Genomic DNA, 16,910 nt, shown 5'->3' with positions numbered 1-16,910 from the left:
AATGGCGGTACGCGTTACCAAGCAATTTTAAATGTTAGATCACGTGACTAGTACAATAGTGTAACGCATAACTGCACCCTAATCGTAACAGCTATTTCCACCTGCAACATCCCTCCTACTTCAGAGGTTAGCTGACCTTAGGGGAGCTACCTCAGTAAAAGCCCGAAACTCGAGGAACACTGCAGTCATAAAAGCTAAAGATCAGAATAGATCTTAGCAACCCAAAGTATGCAACTTTACATTTCTTAAAATATTTCGATGCAAGCACTACCAATCAATTCCTTATATTTTTTGGATGAAAATGGTAGCAAACACAACACTGTTTGGATGATTTATAAAGAAATTATATATAAAAAACGATTTTCACAATTTTAACTTAATTTCATTAGAAATAATCCGATTTACATAGAATTTGATATCATTTTAATCCGCAAAACATAAGAAATTCACCTGAATCACTCATATAATCATAACGCACATAATAACAAAATTGATACTTTGAGGCAAAGTCATAAACCTTCGCTTGCCGGACAATAAACCGACGCGCGACATACGTTCGACGTCAACAGGCAAGGGGACTCAAGGAACTCTCCTTCAGATTGTTGTTATTAGCAAAAATATTTATTGCTACTTATTAAAAATTCTAATTTTAGTTGAATTTTGTTGAAAGTAGTACGAATGAATTTCTTATATTCTGCCGATAAAAACGATACCAAACACGACATAATTCGGATCGCTATCAATCATCTCTATCATATCGTCAGATACCCAGTTTGAAGTTACAAACGCTGCGGATTATAGTTTTTTAAAGAATGACAGGTCCTATATTCGATACACAGTATGAAAATAACTTTTCTCTTTTTTTTTTAATATTTAGGTAGTATGTAACATGATTTCACAAATGCTATAATTTTTTTATACAAATGCTTAGAAAATATATTTGAACTTTTACAAGCAACTTTGAAAAATAAAAGTGGGTCAACCTGTCGATGTATGACACTCTCACTGATTTCGATGAACTTGAAATATGTTATAAAGGACAATATCCTGAACAACTTTTTCCTATGCATATACTAAACGGTCGGCTTTAGTTTCCGAGATATTCGTAAAAAACCGCGGCTACTATTACACTGAATTTCGTCTGCACGTGTCAGTGCTTGACAACGTATGCGTCAGCGCGACTTGGAAACCTGATACAAACCAACATACATATATAACTCGTGAACAAATCTTTTCTGTACATTGTTAAGGTGATTAGATTTTATAGTAGTTACATTTCAAGTAGATCTGAGTTAGTTTTTGCAGTAAGTCTAGAGACGAGGTCACCCCCAGCCATCTGCGCGTGTGAAAAATTTAATATAATCGAGTAATTTAGTACAACATTGTTGCTATTTGCTATGCGACTAAATTACTGGACGTGTCTAAACTAGCTTTTAAACTCTCTGTGATACGTCGCTCTACTATTTCGAATGGTGCGTACTGTGTTTCACTGTTTTTAATAGTGCGTCGAATGCATTAGTCTATCGTATAGCACTATGTTTGGTAGAAGCAAAATGAAATTGCTTACAGAGTTTATTCATGAAGTGAATACTGAAGGAAAGGGTGTAGATCTTCTTTTAGAAAAAGGTATTTCCAAAAGTACTATAAAGTGTTTTCAACGTGGGAAAGAAGCACAGTAAATCGCGAAAGTTTGTTTCACTGTTTTTGTGCATCTTATGTGACGAAGAACAAGAAAAAAAGAACAAAAATTCGATGTAACTTTGTTCAAAATGTAAAAGTAAGTACGTGGATTTGAACTTACGTTTGTCGTTACTTACAGCAGTAATATTTATTGTGGACTGACTATGGCTTGTACCGTCACGGTTTGGTTTTATGAGTCACGATTTAGGTATTGAAACACATACCATTGTATAAGCCGAGGGCTAGATAGTCTGACCGAGGGTCAGGGTTTTTTGGAATATTGTTATTTTTTCGTGGACGAACCAACGGGTAACTTTGCACTCGTTGGGAGCCACCTCACGGATGTGGACGAACCAGTGCGCAAAGGCCAACACCGGGTGCTACTTGTAGGTTACGAAAGGGACCTCCGGAAGGATTGCGAAGATGTTAGTATAGCCTCGTAACTTTCAAATTTATAATATATCTCGAGCGATAAAGATATAATATTTGTGAGATCGTTACGCGTTCGCTTCTTATTGGATTTAGGAAAGGTGTTGATTGAACTAAGTCCAATTTAACAAACCTTATAAAAATATGTATTGTTACAAGTTTAATTTTAACTTAAAGGAATACAAGTGTTGATGAGTTTAAGTGTCGCGGAACTAAGTCCTCTCTCTCTAGATTACACACAGGTATGCGGGGGACGCGTCGTTAAGACTACGTTACAGTGAATTTACTTTACGTACTGTACTCTATGATTCTGCTCGAAGGAGAACTAATGCTCGATCTTGCTTCCAGTCTAAGCCGCGTACTAAACTCGAACTGGATTACGAATGAGCCCGCTAGACCGAGTTTCTTGGCCTTTTTATAGTAAAAAATATATGGGAAAAATGGTGGGGACTCGGCTGCATCGCAGAGTTTCCGAGAAAAGTTGAAAGATATTAGTTTCAAAGAAATCTATTAATTGGGTGCAACGGAAATGCCTATCGGCCCTTACATGGTGACTTCCAGGCAAAGTCAAAGGTCAACGGAAGGAGCTTTGAATCGAGCCTTTTCATAGTTACTTTACGTAACTCGTCTGGACTCGTAACACCATTGTTGATTGGAGTAGTTCGCACAGAATAGTTAGTTCTAGTGTATTGGATATGTCGTGAACAAAAGTACAAGTTACAAGCATTGTGTCATTTTTGTAGTTCTTTCTCGCTTTTTATAAACAATTTGGGCAACAGGTTTGTGTAAAGTAGTCAGAAAATAACACTTTAAAGACCGGAGGGCCCGGAAAAATCGTAGAAATTGGCGAAGCCAAATTTGAAAAACGAAAATACCTACGAGGACGCCTTTTAAAAGGAAAGTAGGTTTTCGGAGGATACGCATGAGAGTCAAAAAAGTATTCCTTGTCAGCGTTGACAATCGAAGTGCTGATAGGCTGTTAAGTTTTATTAAGGAATGAATACTTCCAGTGACTACAATCATTTTAGATTGTTGAAAAGCCTATAAGTGGCTTACTGACGACGGGTATCAACAGTTAACAGTCAATCATTCGTACAATATTGTGGATCCCGAAACAAGTAATTAATTACTGCTGTATCAGCTTGAAGTCTTTGTAAGTACTAAGAAATTACTTATTTAGTTGCTTTAATATAGATGCCGATACACAGTCAATTCAGAGAACATGGAATGATGTACGTCAGAGTATTGCAAAATATGGAAGCAAGGAAGAGGATTTAACATCATATCTCGCCGAATATTTGTTCAAAAGGTATATAACCGACGTGAAAGAATTGATGCATTTTTTGAAGAAGTGATCAAATTTCAAACGTTATTATACAGTAACATCGGCGATGATGCGAGTACGTTAAAGTAGTAATGATGTCCCTGCGCGCCAAACACACACGCACACATAAAAGTAAGGGTTCAACTTAGAAATTATTGTTAATTCTCGGTGTTCTGCCACCTGTCATCATTTCTGTCATCACTTTAGAAACGAGTTATTAATTAATTTAATATTAGGTTGTAATTTTTCCCATGTATTACTCCTCAGACTTTTCCAAAGAAACTAACCCAGTAAATGTGCAGATTAAGGTACACCCCACCAATTTTAACGAAACTCAGATATGTTATAAAACATGAAATTCTGAGCAACTTTTTCTTATACATATAACCGCCGCTCAGCCTTAGTTTCCGGTAGCCAAGGGTCCAGGGACGGAGCATCCCCATTGCTGGGAAAGTAAAGGTTCAACTTGGAAAATACTATTTACGCTCGATGGTTTGCCATGGAAAAGGGGGATGTTATATATTTTTGGGCGCAAAGCGCGCTATGGAGAAATGAGTGTCGAGCTATAACTTTCAATATTGTTGTACCAGACAACGTCCATCCATGTAACATAGTTGCGTCACCCGAGAACGCTCTAGGAAGACACGCGTTCTGCTAAGCACGTTCCGCTAAATTAGCATCGACATCCTAACGTTGTTGCTAACAGAACCATATATGGTAATGTGCGACCTCATCAAAAAAACGCCGAGCAGAATTCGAGACAGTTGGAAATCGAGGAGTTTGAAGCAAACCACGACCGAGAACAGGTCGATGCGACCACTGTAATCTCCTGAACTGTTCAGCTCTTTGCTCAATAAACGAAGTTTTGTTGAAATCACCCGGTGGATTCTAATCCTTTAACCGCTATATTCCGCCCCTCGTCCTGCGAAGCCACCACGCAGGGCACAACATATTTAGAGTAGCTCAGGTACAAATTCGTTTGCATCATACCCTAATTTGCACATTTACCACTAACCTAGATCTAATTCAGATCTAGCTCTTTAATCGCTGTAAAATGTAATTGCCTTTCTAAGGTACGTTTTTCGTGAATACAGTAATGTTGCCGACGAGAGCCGCTCTCGGGTCTGGTCGCGACTCTCGTCCGCGACTGGTAGTCGATTCGGCTTCCTTTGCTCTCGGTCGCCGAGATAATTGGTACACGACCGGAGAAGCAAAAAAAAGGGTCTCGCTCGAGCTCGATGCCCGAAATCAATGACGTGAGAAAAGACAAGGATAGCATTAGGGATTTAATAGGAAAAACTGAAGTTCCTTATTTGCAAACAGATTTTCACGCAAGTAACACCAATCGATTCCTTGTGCTCTCCCGATAAAAATGATATCAAATACGACATGATTCCTATTATTTATAATAAAGATATTTAAATAATAAAGGTTGGAACCCTGCGACGGTTACGGAAAATCGTCAAAGTTACTTTTCTATCAGTTCTTTACGAGCTAAAAATGACATAAACAGAATTTATGTATATTATATTTAATCGATGTCGGAAAGAAGATATGAAAAATAAAAAAATAAAAATTTCTAAACATTTAAAACGGAACTTATATACATACTTTTTGTATTATGCTTTCATTTTCTTAATAATTTCAGTCATTAAATAATTAAACACAAAAATATGAGGGAATAATAGGGAGTTAGCCCTACGACGAGAGCCGCGCTCGTCGAATTGACTACCACTCACGGACGAGAGTCGCGCCCGGGTCTGTTTACGAGCATGACCTTTCGTTCTACAAACCAAGTTTTATGTATCTTTGTTAAAAATAATCGGAATCATGTCGTGTTTGACATGATTTTAATCGGGAGAGCACAAGGAATCGATTGGTGTTACTTGCGCGAAAATCCGTTTGCGAATAAGAAACTTCAATTTTTCCTATTTAAATCCCTAATGCTATCGTTGTTTTTTATGACGTCCTTGTTCTCGGGCGTCGAGCTCGAACGCGATGGTTCCAAGAATTGGTTTCTCGGCGGCACGTATCAAACGAGGTAGTGGGGATAAATCGCGGCTCTCGTCCGTGTAGACGAAACGGCTCTCGTCCGCAACATTACTGTATACCACTTACATTCAACTTTGTCGGCTGCTGGCCTGCGTCGCGCCGCGCTGTGTTCTCGGAAAAAACAGTCGAGTGTTCGAGTTGCACTGACGCATACGTTTCCCGCACGTATACGTTGTCACGCACGTAAACGTGAAGACGAAATTCAGTGTGGTAGTAGCGGTGGTTTTTCGCGAATATCTTGGAAATTAAAGCCGATCGCGTATTTATTATATGTATATACAAGAAAAAGTTGTTCAGAACGTTGTCCTTTATAACATATTTGAAGGTCATCAAAATCGGGTGAGGTCGTCATATATCGACAGGTTCATCTAAAAGTGTAATAACCGTTACGAAAATGTTGTTACTTATATTACTTGTTGCATTGCTAAATTGTTTAGTGTTTATTTCAAATACTTATACCTAATTCTAGTTCTCCGTAAAACCTATCTACACGTACGTGTACAGGATGTTTGGCTACAGGTAGAAGAAATTTTAAGATGCGATTCTAGAGGTCAAAATAAGACGAAAATCAAGAATAATCATTTAGTGTTTTAGGGCTTCGTTAATTATTTATAAGCAATTATCAATTCGGTAAAATCCACCTGGAATCAGGCAAACTGTCTTACGATATCGATCGCATCGGATGTATGTATAACACCCTGTATGTACATATATATACATGCAATATGTACTCGTTGTAAAAAATGTTCAAATATACTTATTAGATATGTATTTATGAATGAAAATCTGTATAGAAAAATTACAGTATTTATGAAATAATTTTACGTGCAACAATTTAAATATTTAAAAGACAGAAAAAATTTATTTCTCATACTGAGTATCGAATCCAGGCTCTGCCATTTAGAAATAAATTATCACCCGCGGTTATCTAATCGGCTTCCGTGAGAAATCTAGTATCTTTTAAACATATGTCTATAGACTCGTTTTAATTGATCATAAAAAACGCGTATGAGTACAAGATATTCCACAGAATGTCATCGTATGTTCTCCAGACTTATCCCTCAAAATTTCATAAGAATCTCTGAGAGTTTCATGAAAAATCCCCGTCTAACATTAGTTTGAAAACGAAAATATATGAACAATAGTGACAGTGAAGGTTATGACTTGTGGCTCGTGCCGCTTGCGAGGGACTTGAACAGTTTAATGCAGTGTTTCAAGAGTGAGAGAGTAAGGCTAACATTCACATTCTCTCTCTACTTTCCGGAACTATCTGATGTAGCCCGAGGGGACGAGCTCACATACATACATATGCGACTCATATGGTAGTGGAGTAGAAAGCGCAGAGTGGCTCCATCTCGCATGCATTGAGCAGCCACATGTCTCTATGTATTATTATTCCTGTAACGAAAGCTGTAACAACTGAAACCGACCAAGAAGTCTTGCAAAGTCACTCTAGGCCTAGGCCTAGTCTATCCTAGGTCCTTAAGGGCTTAGGGTAGTCACATGACTTTACGAGATTTCCTGGTCGGTATCTGCCGTTACAGTTTTCTTTACAGAAATAAAATTATCCACAGACATGTGGCTGCCTAATGAATGCGAGATGGAGCCACACTATGATTCCCCCTCCACTATACACACTACTATACGAGCCGTATGTACGTGAATTCGGCCCTTCGGATTACTTCGGATAGCTTCGGAAAGTCGAGAGAGAAGGCAAATGTCAAATCTTACTCTCGCGTTTCTAAAACGCTATTGTGGTTTGGCCCAAGTCGCCCGCAAGCGACATTGAGCGGCACGAGTCATTCGTAAAATATTTCGAGTGGAAACTCTGGTTTATCTGCAAAACTAAATCAGTTTAATAAAAATTACTTTTCGAGTTTATGTAACTTGAATGTAAAAGATGATATACTTACAAGTTTTACACTTTCTACGTTCTTGATACCAGCCTTTAAAAAACAATTAAAACAAGTTCATGATGATTTCATATTAATTTACTTACAAACAATAACAGTAAACGAATTTTAGTTATCTCTTAGTATATGTGGCGAATTATTTCCAATTCGTTTCTTCTTCCGGTTTGGTCTGGGTTAGGTCAGGGTTAGCTCTGGGTATATACAAAATAAGAGGAGACGTTGCTAAAAATACATTAATTTAATATATTTATAATAATCATCAGAATCTCGGTTGCCGCTGCGACCCCGACCGCGGCTTCTCCCATACTTTCATTTACGGACTTTCTTTTTAAAATCCCAGAACTGTAATATGAAAAATAGACACATGTTATTCACGAAATTTACTTCGTTCTTGAACAAAAAATGAATAGATAAATTACTTAGCGCTTTAGCATAAGATCGCCTATGATCTACGTACGCTTTGTCGTCATGCCTCCTCTAAAGCTAGCGCCGACGCCGACGCCGACGCCGACGCCGACGCCCACACCAACGCCGACTCCGACGCCGACACCGGAGTCGGTGCAAGCTTTAGAGGAGGCATGACGACAAAAGATACGTAGATCATAGGCGATCTTATGCTAAAGCGCTCAGTAATTTATCTATTCATTTTTTGTTCAAGAACGAAGTAAATTTCGTGAATAAGATGTGTCTATTTTTCATATTATAATTTTGGGACTTTAAAAAGAAAATCCGCAAGTGGAAGTATGGGAGAAGCCGCAGTCGGGGTCGCGGCAGCAACTGCGAACTGGCCTGGGGGGAAGAGGCGGGAACGGGGGGGAAAATTTAATTATAAATTATTATAATTAAAAAGTAAACATATTAAATTAATGTATTTTTAGCAATGTCTCCTTTTATTTTGTATATATCCAGACCTAACCCAGACCTAACCCAGACCTAAGAACATATAAATATTATAAACAATTTATGTTTTTTAGCACAATATCACGTTGAACTTCGCGTTATTTTAAATTGTAACGCGAGTTACCACCACCGTGAAGTTGCGTAAATTCCTTCTTCCCGGTTAGGGTTAGAAGGATGTTAAATTGTTCCAACACGATTATTAGTTACAAATGTATATAATTTCAATTTACTGGTTGTACAATTGGATTTGTAGTTTTGTTTGTAAGGCTCCAAAGGCTTATTATACAGAATTTACTGAAACTGAAGCTGAGGACGTCTCGCGACTTCAACGATGTCGATTCAGAAAAGATAACCGAATAATAATTGAACGAATACTCTGAAGTATCCTTTTTGAATAACTTCGCTTTTCTCCTTCCATATCAAACCGTCAGCAAGAGCCGCAGAGCATATTCCAGCGAGGTAGGCCTTGACCTAAGTGACCAATTAGTAAACGTTTGGGGTTTATCTAATGGAAATATACTGAATTGTTCAGCAAATCAGCTCGCTGGACATTTCCCATGTAGGCTAGCCGAAAACCCAGCAGCTGTGGTGCACGCATGAGTCGTCAACGTTGACGACTTCAATTCTCATGTTTGAGCGTGCTTTTTGAGTATTTGATCAGAGCGAGCCGGAAATACCCCAGGCACGAGCCATGTTTGGCTCAGAAAACCTTACGATGGGTCATATCTTTGAGATATGTGGTCATGGTGACCGGTGGTACCTAGGGTATGGTACGTTAGATGGCTTGGAACCCCTGATGGGGTTCGACTCTGATCTTTTTGATTCTTGAGGTTAGCTTATGACATGGAGGAGAAAGTCATGTTAAGATTCAGAGCCAATGTCGCCGAGAAGGTTTGAATGTTTATTCAAATCGGCTATAGATATGATTACTGTTTCTTCGTAATTTCGCGTCAGGTTGGTCGATATCGCGAAACATCCTCCCCCCGTTGAGAGGGCACCGATCAACTATTTGTTCTGTAAATATAGATGTCTGAATATGTGTACTGTTATATGTTTGTAATTTATATCGTTAATCGTTCTGCTCAGCCTGGTCTGCATGATTGGGCAGGGGTACCAGTCGTTTTACGCTTCGATCCAGTGTACTGGTTGCGGTTTTAACTGTGACAGCTCTAACGATGCCATCAGCACCTGGATAGACCTTGATGACTCTGCCAAGGGGCCAGTGTAGAGATGGAACGTTGTCTTCCCTGAGCAGGACGATTGTGCCTTTCTTTATCGGATGAGTTCCTTTGGTCCATTTGCTGCGAGTGGTCAATTCATTCAGGTACTCTCGATGCCATCTAGTCCAGAAGTGCTGCTTCATCTTCTGGATGTGTTGCCAGCTGGATAAACGATTCGCTGGAACGTCTCTGAAATCATGCTCACGCAGACTTGTTAACGAATCACCGATTAAGAAATGACCGGGAGTGAGGACCAGAAGGTCATTTGGATCAGAGGACATTGGAGTAAGCGGTCGAGAATTTAAAATGGCTTCAATTTCAATTATTAAGGTATTGAAATTTTCGAATGTGAAAAGTTCCGGGCCTACTACACGTTTTAAATGATGTTTAAACGATTTTACTGCTGCTTCCCAAAGTCCTCCAAAATGAGGTGTCAATGGAGGAATGAAATTCCAATTGATGCAATGATCAGCGAGGAATGTAGTTAATTTTCTTTGATGATCGTCTGATTGTAGCAATGAACGCAGTTCACGCAATTCATTATTTGCCCCAATGAAGTTTGAACCATTGTCCGAATACAGGTTTGCACAAAACCCTCTTCTCGCGATGAACCGTTTAAGAGCGGCAATAAATGCCTCGGTGGATAAATCGCTGACAAGCTCCAAATGGACGGCCTTTACAGCAAGACAAACGAAAACTGCCACATATACCTTGACCCGACTGCGGTTTCGGTGTTTTCGCTCCTTAATGTAGAATGGCCCGCAGTAGTCGACTCCCACATGTGTGAATGGCCGCGATTCTGTGACTCTAGCTACCGGTAGGTCACCCATAATATAATCCACGGGTGGCGGTTGAGCCCGGCAGCAGCGGATGCAATTCTTGATAACCTTCCACACCTGATTTCTGCCATCAATAGGTCAATACCGTCGTCTGATAGCATACAGGGTTGCCTGAGTACCTGCATGTAATTGAGCACGGTGCTCATTTTCGATGATGAGTGCGGTGGCTCGCGTTTTTGGAAGAATGATTGGATGCCGTTGATTGAATGGCATTAATGAATTTTTTAACCGGCCTCCGACTCGCAGAAGCCCATCCGGATCTATAAATGGATTTAGACGTTGTATTCTGCCTTTTAAGGTATGGCCGTTTCCTATAGATAGATTCTTCACTTCTTCGGGAAAGTGAACTCGCTGTATTAGCTTGATCATAACATCATGAGCATATTTTAACTCCGATGCTGTGAGCTCTCCTGTTGCTGTATTCTTTCGTTTCCATCGAAAGCAGCGTGCGACGATTCTAATTAATTTCCCCTATGAGGAGAATCGTTCAATAATTCCAATATCGGGAATGGTTGTTGTTAAACATATGATGGTTTTCTGTTCGGGAAGACTGGCTAGACACGGTATATTTCCGGATGGCCAATGTGTTTCATCGTTATTTAACCATTTTGGTCCATGGTGCCATATCGATGGTCGCAAGAACTCTTCAGGTGATTGACCTCTGGAGATAAGGTCTGCTGGGTTGTCTGCAGTTGGAACGTGTCGCCAATTAGTGATGTTCGTTTTATTTTGTATCTCGGATACTCTGTTAGCTACAAAGGTTTTCAACAGATGTGGGGATGTCTGTAACCAATGTAGGACTATTGCGGAGTCAGTCCAATACACGGTACGGTTTATGTTGAACGGTAAAGCTTTCTCTGCTGTAGCGACCAATGAAGAGAGTATTAATGCTCCGCATAATTCCAGTCGAGGAATTGACTGAGTCTTCAGTGGAGTTACTTTGGATTTTGCCAATAAGAGTTCCACCTGTAGCGATCGTTTGCATCTCTTGATCGGATGTAGATACAAGCTCCGTATGCTCGTTCGCTGGCATCGCAGAAACCGTGTAGCTCGATATATACAGGATTGTTGATGATTGTCTTTCTGTTGAATGTGACATTGTTTAGGAGCGGCAACTGAGTACAATATTGCAACCATTCGGTATGTATGGTCATTGGCAACGACTCATCCCAGTCGATCTTCATAGTCCAGATCTTCTGTAGCAGAATCTTAGCTAGTATAATAACAGGTCCGAGGAGACCTAATGGGTCGTAAATTCTAGCAATGACCGAACTAATGGATCGCTTGGTGATGGACCTTGTTGATTTGCTATCCTTCACGGAATATCGGATTGCGTCATCGGTGGATTCCCAAAAAACTCCCAAAGTCTTTATAGTAGACGACTCCCCCAGGTGAAGCGTTTTGTTAATGTGTTCTTCGGGTAATCCATGTAAGAGTGATTTATGGTTTGATGCCCACTGTCGTATATGTAATCCCGCTGACTTCAATAGTTGGATCATCTGGTCGCGCAAGACTAACGCTTCTCCAGTGGTTGATGCTCCTGTAATTAGATCGTCCACGTAAAAGTCTCGTTTCAGAATCTGAGCCGCGTTGGGAAATCGATGTCCTTCATCCTGGGCCAATTGTGAGAGGCAGCGAATAGCCAAATATGGTGCTGCGGATAATCCGAAGGTGACTGTATTTAATTCATAAGTTTTTAAATTTCCATTAGAGTCGCGCCAAATGATCCTTTGGTATTTCCGATCTTCCGGACGGACAATAAATTGACGGTACATTTTTTCAATGTCGCCGATCAATGCATAACGATGACCTCGAAATCTAAGCAGAATATGTAGTAAATCTTGCTGAATTTTGGGTCCGATGTGTAGAGTGTCGTTGAGTGAGATGCCTGTTGTTGTTGCTGCGGAACCATCAAATACAACCCGCAATTTCGTGGTGTCACTTGCAATCTTCGTGACCCCATGATGAGGTAAATAGTAACCGTCACCTATCTCATCGATATCTTGCAGCTTCGACATGTGTCCTAAGTCCAAGTATTCTTTTAGCACCGATTGATACTCCTGGAACTGATTTTGATCGTTCTGAAGCTTCCGTTCCAATGCTGTGAAACGTTTTAAGGCCCTTGATTTTGACTCTCCAAGTTGAGACAATTTGTCGTTGAATGGAAGTGCCACTACGTATCTGCCGTCGGCATTCCTTCGTACGTTCCGTTGAAAATGCTCCTCACATCTCCGTTCGGCTTCTGAAAGACGTTGAATCTGGGGTCCGTCTTCTAATTCCCAAAATCGCGCCAAATCGTCTTATATAGTAGTGACCGTATGACAAGCAATGTCTCGCGTGGGTCTGGAAACTGGGGCACTCCCCCCGATAATCCACCCCAATCTCGTTTTTTGCAAAAACAAGTCTGGACCGCAGGGAGGTGATAGATTTAATTGTCCGACGCTTAATAAGGAAAGTGCCACTCCTGATCCTAATAATAAGTCAATTGGTGCTGGTATGTGGAATGTTGGATCCGCCAGTTGTAAGTTTTTAGGAATTTTTATGTGCGTGCGATCAATGGGTTGGTCCGGAATCAATGAGGATATGGTTGGTATTGTCAGAAACGTCAATGTCCGGTTATAATTGCTGGTTTTTGATTGTATTATTGTTGTTATTGTGTGTTTGGACATGGTCGTCATGGTGTTCAGGACTCCTATCGGGATTGAACAACTTCCTAAAGAAATGCCAAGTCGTTTGGCAAGAGTTTCAGTCATAAAATTTGTTGAGGCACAGGTATCAATGAGTGTCCTACAAGGAACAGGTTGGTGATATTTGTTTAAAACGTAAATTTGAGCGGTCACGAGGATATCTTGCGTGAGTGAATCGACAATAAATGCCTTATGAATTCTTCGTCGTGCTGACGATTCCAGTGCTAGTCAATCTGCTTGTCGTGGTGTTTCACTAGGACGAGAAGAATCTGTGGATCTTCGAGGTGTGGGTTCTTGATTTGTATTTGCTTGATGGAGTAGGGTATGATGCTTCTGATGGCAGATGCGGGAGGTACTGCTTGTACAATTGATCAAACTGTGACCATCCCTTAAGCAATTCTGACATAATGATGCTCTTTTTAACGCTGTGATCCTCTCTTGGACCGATAATCCATGAAATCGTTCACAGCCCCAAATATAATGATCGTCCTTACAAATATGACATTGTTTATTTGATTTTGCTATATGTGGCCTCTCTTTTGCTCTACGATTATCATACGGGTGATGATGGGATCGTGCTGATAAAAACGCGTGGCCTCGCGATGGTCGGTGTTTGTGAATTCGAGACTTTCCTGAAGATCCAGCTTCTACTCTTTCGAATGAGGGAGGTGTTCTTGTGCTCGATGTGAGAGCACAATTTGCTCGCTTTTCTAAAATTTCTAATAACTCCGTATAAGCTGGTACCTTCTTCTTATCCTTTAGAGTTAATTCCCAATGCCACACGGTGTTTGCATTTATTTTTGATATAATAATCGACAGCAGAAGGCTGTTCCACGAGGCTATATTTTCACCCAAGTTTATCAACGCGTGAAGGTGTTGATTCACCGTGTCTACTACGTCGCCCAATGCTTCCGGTGTATCCTTGGTGAGTTTTGGAATATCTCGTAATGCGTCGCAGTGTCCTAAAATAATACGGCGCGGGCAATCGAATTTTTCACGTAACAATTCGATAGCGTCACTGTAATTTGCATCGGTAGTACTCAAAGCCTGAATGCAAGCCGCGGCCTTGCCGGTTAGGGTTGATCGCAAGTATTGTAATTTTTGTACAGGTGTTAAATCTTCGTTACGGTCAATCATTGACGAGAAGAGATCGTAGAATGATGACCATCCTTCAATTGTTCCGTCGAACGTCGGCAAACGCATTTCCGGTAATTTAATGGCCATTGGTGCCGGTGTAGTCGATGCCGGTGAAGGATTGGTACCAGATGTCGTGGCACTCGTTGACTGCTCATTATGTAACAACCGATTTGCCCTAGCTACTGCGGCATAATAGTTATTTTGGATTTCATATCGACGTGCCTCTTCAGACTCGTCTAGTTCTTCGATGCTGAATTGAATATCGTCGAATTTCTTCCATGTCTCATTTAGGCCGTTCAAATGCATTTGCAATAGAAAGATATCGCGTGAATCTGAATCCTCATAGTAATCGAGGAAGGTCGATAGTGATGAAATCTGCCCGAGGATGTGACCACGTTTTCGTCGCAAGGTACCAATATTCGGCGCTCGTGTAGCGGTTAGCGCTTGACTTGAACTTGCGGAAGTGTTCGGCATTGTGATTTGAATGAGACGAGAAAAGGAGGATAATATAAAGTAACGATCCTACCTTGTCGTTGTCAAGTTGATGATAATGTTGTAGTTTGAACGGTATCTAAGTCCTCTGTTCTCCTTCTAACCGTTGGATCGAGACCACCCTTGTAGTAGAATATCTGACGAAATAAGTTGTAAATGACTTCTACTGGTACTGGATGAGCTGTGATCCGTGTACTATCACCCACTAAGATTCAGTGTTTATTGTCCACACTGTAATATTCAGTCTAGTTTATGGCAGTAATTTGCACCTAACTTCGTTTCTAATGCACTGAACTGCACTGAAATCCGGCTCGAAGGACCAATGTTTTTTAGCACAATTTCACGTTGAACTTCGCGTTATTTTAAATTGTAACGCGAGTTACCACCACTGTGAAGTTGCGTAAATTCCTTCTTCCCGGTTAGGGCTAGAAGGATGTTAAATTGTTCCAACACGATTATTAGTTGCAAATGTATATAATTTCAATTCACTGGTTGTACAATTGGATTTGTAGTTTTGTTTGTAAGGCTCCAAAGGCTTATTATACAGAATTTACTGAAACTGAAGCTGAGGACGTCTCGCGACTTCAACGATGTCGATTCAGAAAAGATAACCGAATAATAATTGAACGAATACTCTGAAGTATCCTTTTTGAATAACTTCGCCTTTCTCCTTCCATATCAAACCGTCAGCAAGAGCCGCAGAGCATATTCCAGCGAGGTAGGCCTTGACCTAAGTGACCAATTAGTAAACGTTTGGGGTTTATCTAATGAAAATATACTGAATTGTTCAGCAAATCAGCTCGCTGGACATTTCCCATGTAGGCTAGCCGAAAACCCAGCAGCTGTGGTGCACGCATGAGTCGTCAACGTTGACGACTTCAATTCTCATGTTTGAGCGTGCTTTTTGAGTATTTGATCAGAGCGAGCCGGAAATACCCCAGGCACGAGCCATGTTTGGCTCAGAAAACCCTACGATGGGTCATATCTTTGAGATATGTGGTCATGGTGACCGGTGGTACCTAGGGTATGGTACGTTAGATGGCTTGGAACCCCTGATGGGGTTCGACTCTGATCTTTTTGATTCGTACACCACATGAGGTTAGCTTATGACATGGAGGAGAAAGTCATGTTAAGATTCAGAGCCAATGTCGCCGAGAAGGTTTGAATGTTTATTCAAATCGGCTATAGATATGATTACTGTTTCTTCGTAATTTCGCGTCAGGTTGGTCGATATCGCGAAACAATTTATATTCTTTATTTTTAGTTTATTATTGCATGTAGAATCGCTCTTTCTCGATTGTATCAGCCTGTACATAAACTTGTTTTAATTTAATTTTTCATACAAAATACACAGAGAATGTCATCGTTTGATCTTTAAACTCATCCCTCAAAATTTCATAAAAATTTTTGAAGATCTCACCGAATAATCTCCTTCCGAGTCGAAACGTGAAAATATCTATAATATCAAAAAGGCTGCTTGTGCCGTGTTGCGCTTGCCGAAGCGTTTCAAGCTTCTTTCCGAATCTTTCCGAAGCCGTCCGAAGCAGTCCGAACCGCCGAGCTCACTTTCTGTTCAAACCTTACAATGTCACTCGGAATGACTTTTCATGGGACTTCTTGTGGGACATGAACGAAACACGCAGCTCGTATAGTTGCATGTGTAGTAGTGCGTCAAATTCTCGAAACTCGCGTGCCAACTCAGGGCAGCACGGGCCTCCTAATTAGGCGCTGCCTGGTGTGTTCAAGCGGAACTAAACTTGTCAGTTTTTTACTCTGTTTTATCTCTAACCTGGCAAAAAGCACTGCCAAATTGCGCTGACGCTTTACGTCCTTATATTGGAAGGTTTTGAGCTGGAAAAGGGCTCATTCGATAGAGGAAGGATCAATCTAGCCCGCGCTGGTCATGATTTCGCTCAGAACAATCTCTAAATTAGCTAAAAATCCTTAGATTTCATGGCTGTGAATTTGTCGATTTTTGCTTTACTTTGAACACTCATATTACTGAACATCAGTAGAATCTGATTAAATAATGACCAGCGCGGGCTAGATTGAACCTTCCTCTATCGAATGAGTCCTTTTCCATCTCAAAATCTTTCAATATAAGGACGTAAAGCGTCAGCGCGTAAACCTCTGTTTTTGCCTAATTTTGTCGGTAATGTCACCGCCCTGACATATCTGATCCTAGGCCCTTAAGTAGCTCGTCCAATGTGACTCTGTTATTTGACTTTACTTATTGA

General features: G+C 40.5%; 1 protein-coding gene and 1 long non-coding RNA gene across 2 annotated transcripts in view; one reads left to right on the top strand and one right to left on the bottom strand.

Annotated features, from left to right (window-relative positions):
- The window catches only part of LOC143188789 (peroxidase), a 154,285-nt gene that overhangs the window by 7,754 nt on the left and 129,621 nt on the right, over positions 1 to 16,910 (top strand). The gene's annotated exons all lie outside the window — the stretch shown is intronic.
- On the bottom strand, positions 7,291 to 16,239 carry LOC143177515 (uncharacterized). The gene is made up of 3 exons (XR_013001580.1): positions 16,094 to 16,239; positions 7,399 to 7,431; positions 7,291 to 7,322 (listed from the first exon to the last, which is right to left on the bottom strand). It is a non-coding gene; the product is annotated as an uncharacterized LOC143177515 (long non-coding RNA).

This window comes from Calliopsis andreniformis, chromosome 3 (genome assembly GCF_051401765.1).
Source record: "Calliopsis andreniformis isolate RMS-2024a chromosome 3, iyCalAndr_principal, whole genome shotgun sequence".
NCBI lineage: Eukaryota > Metazoa > Arthropoda > Insecta > Hymenoptera > Andrenidae > Calliopsis > Calliopsis andreniformis.
Note: the sequence above shows the minus strand (reverse complement) of the source record. Positions and strands in the feature narration are given on the sequence as shown.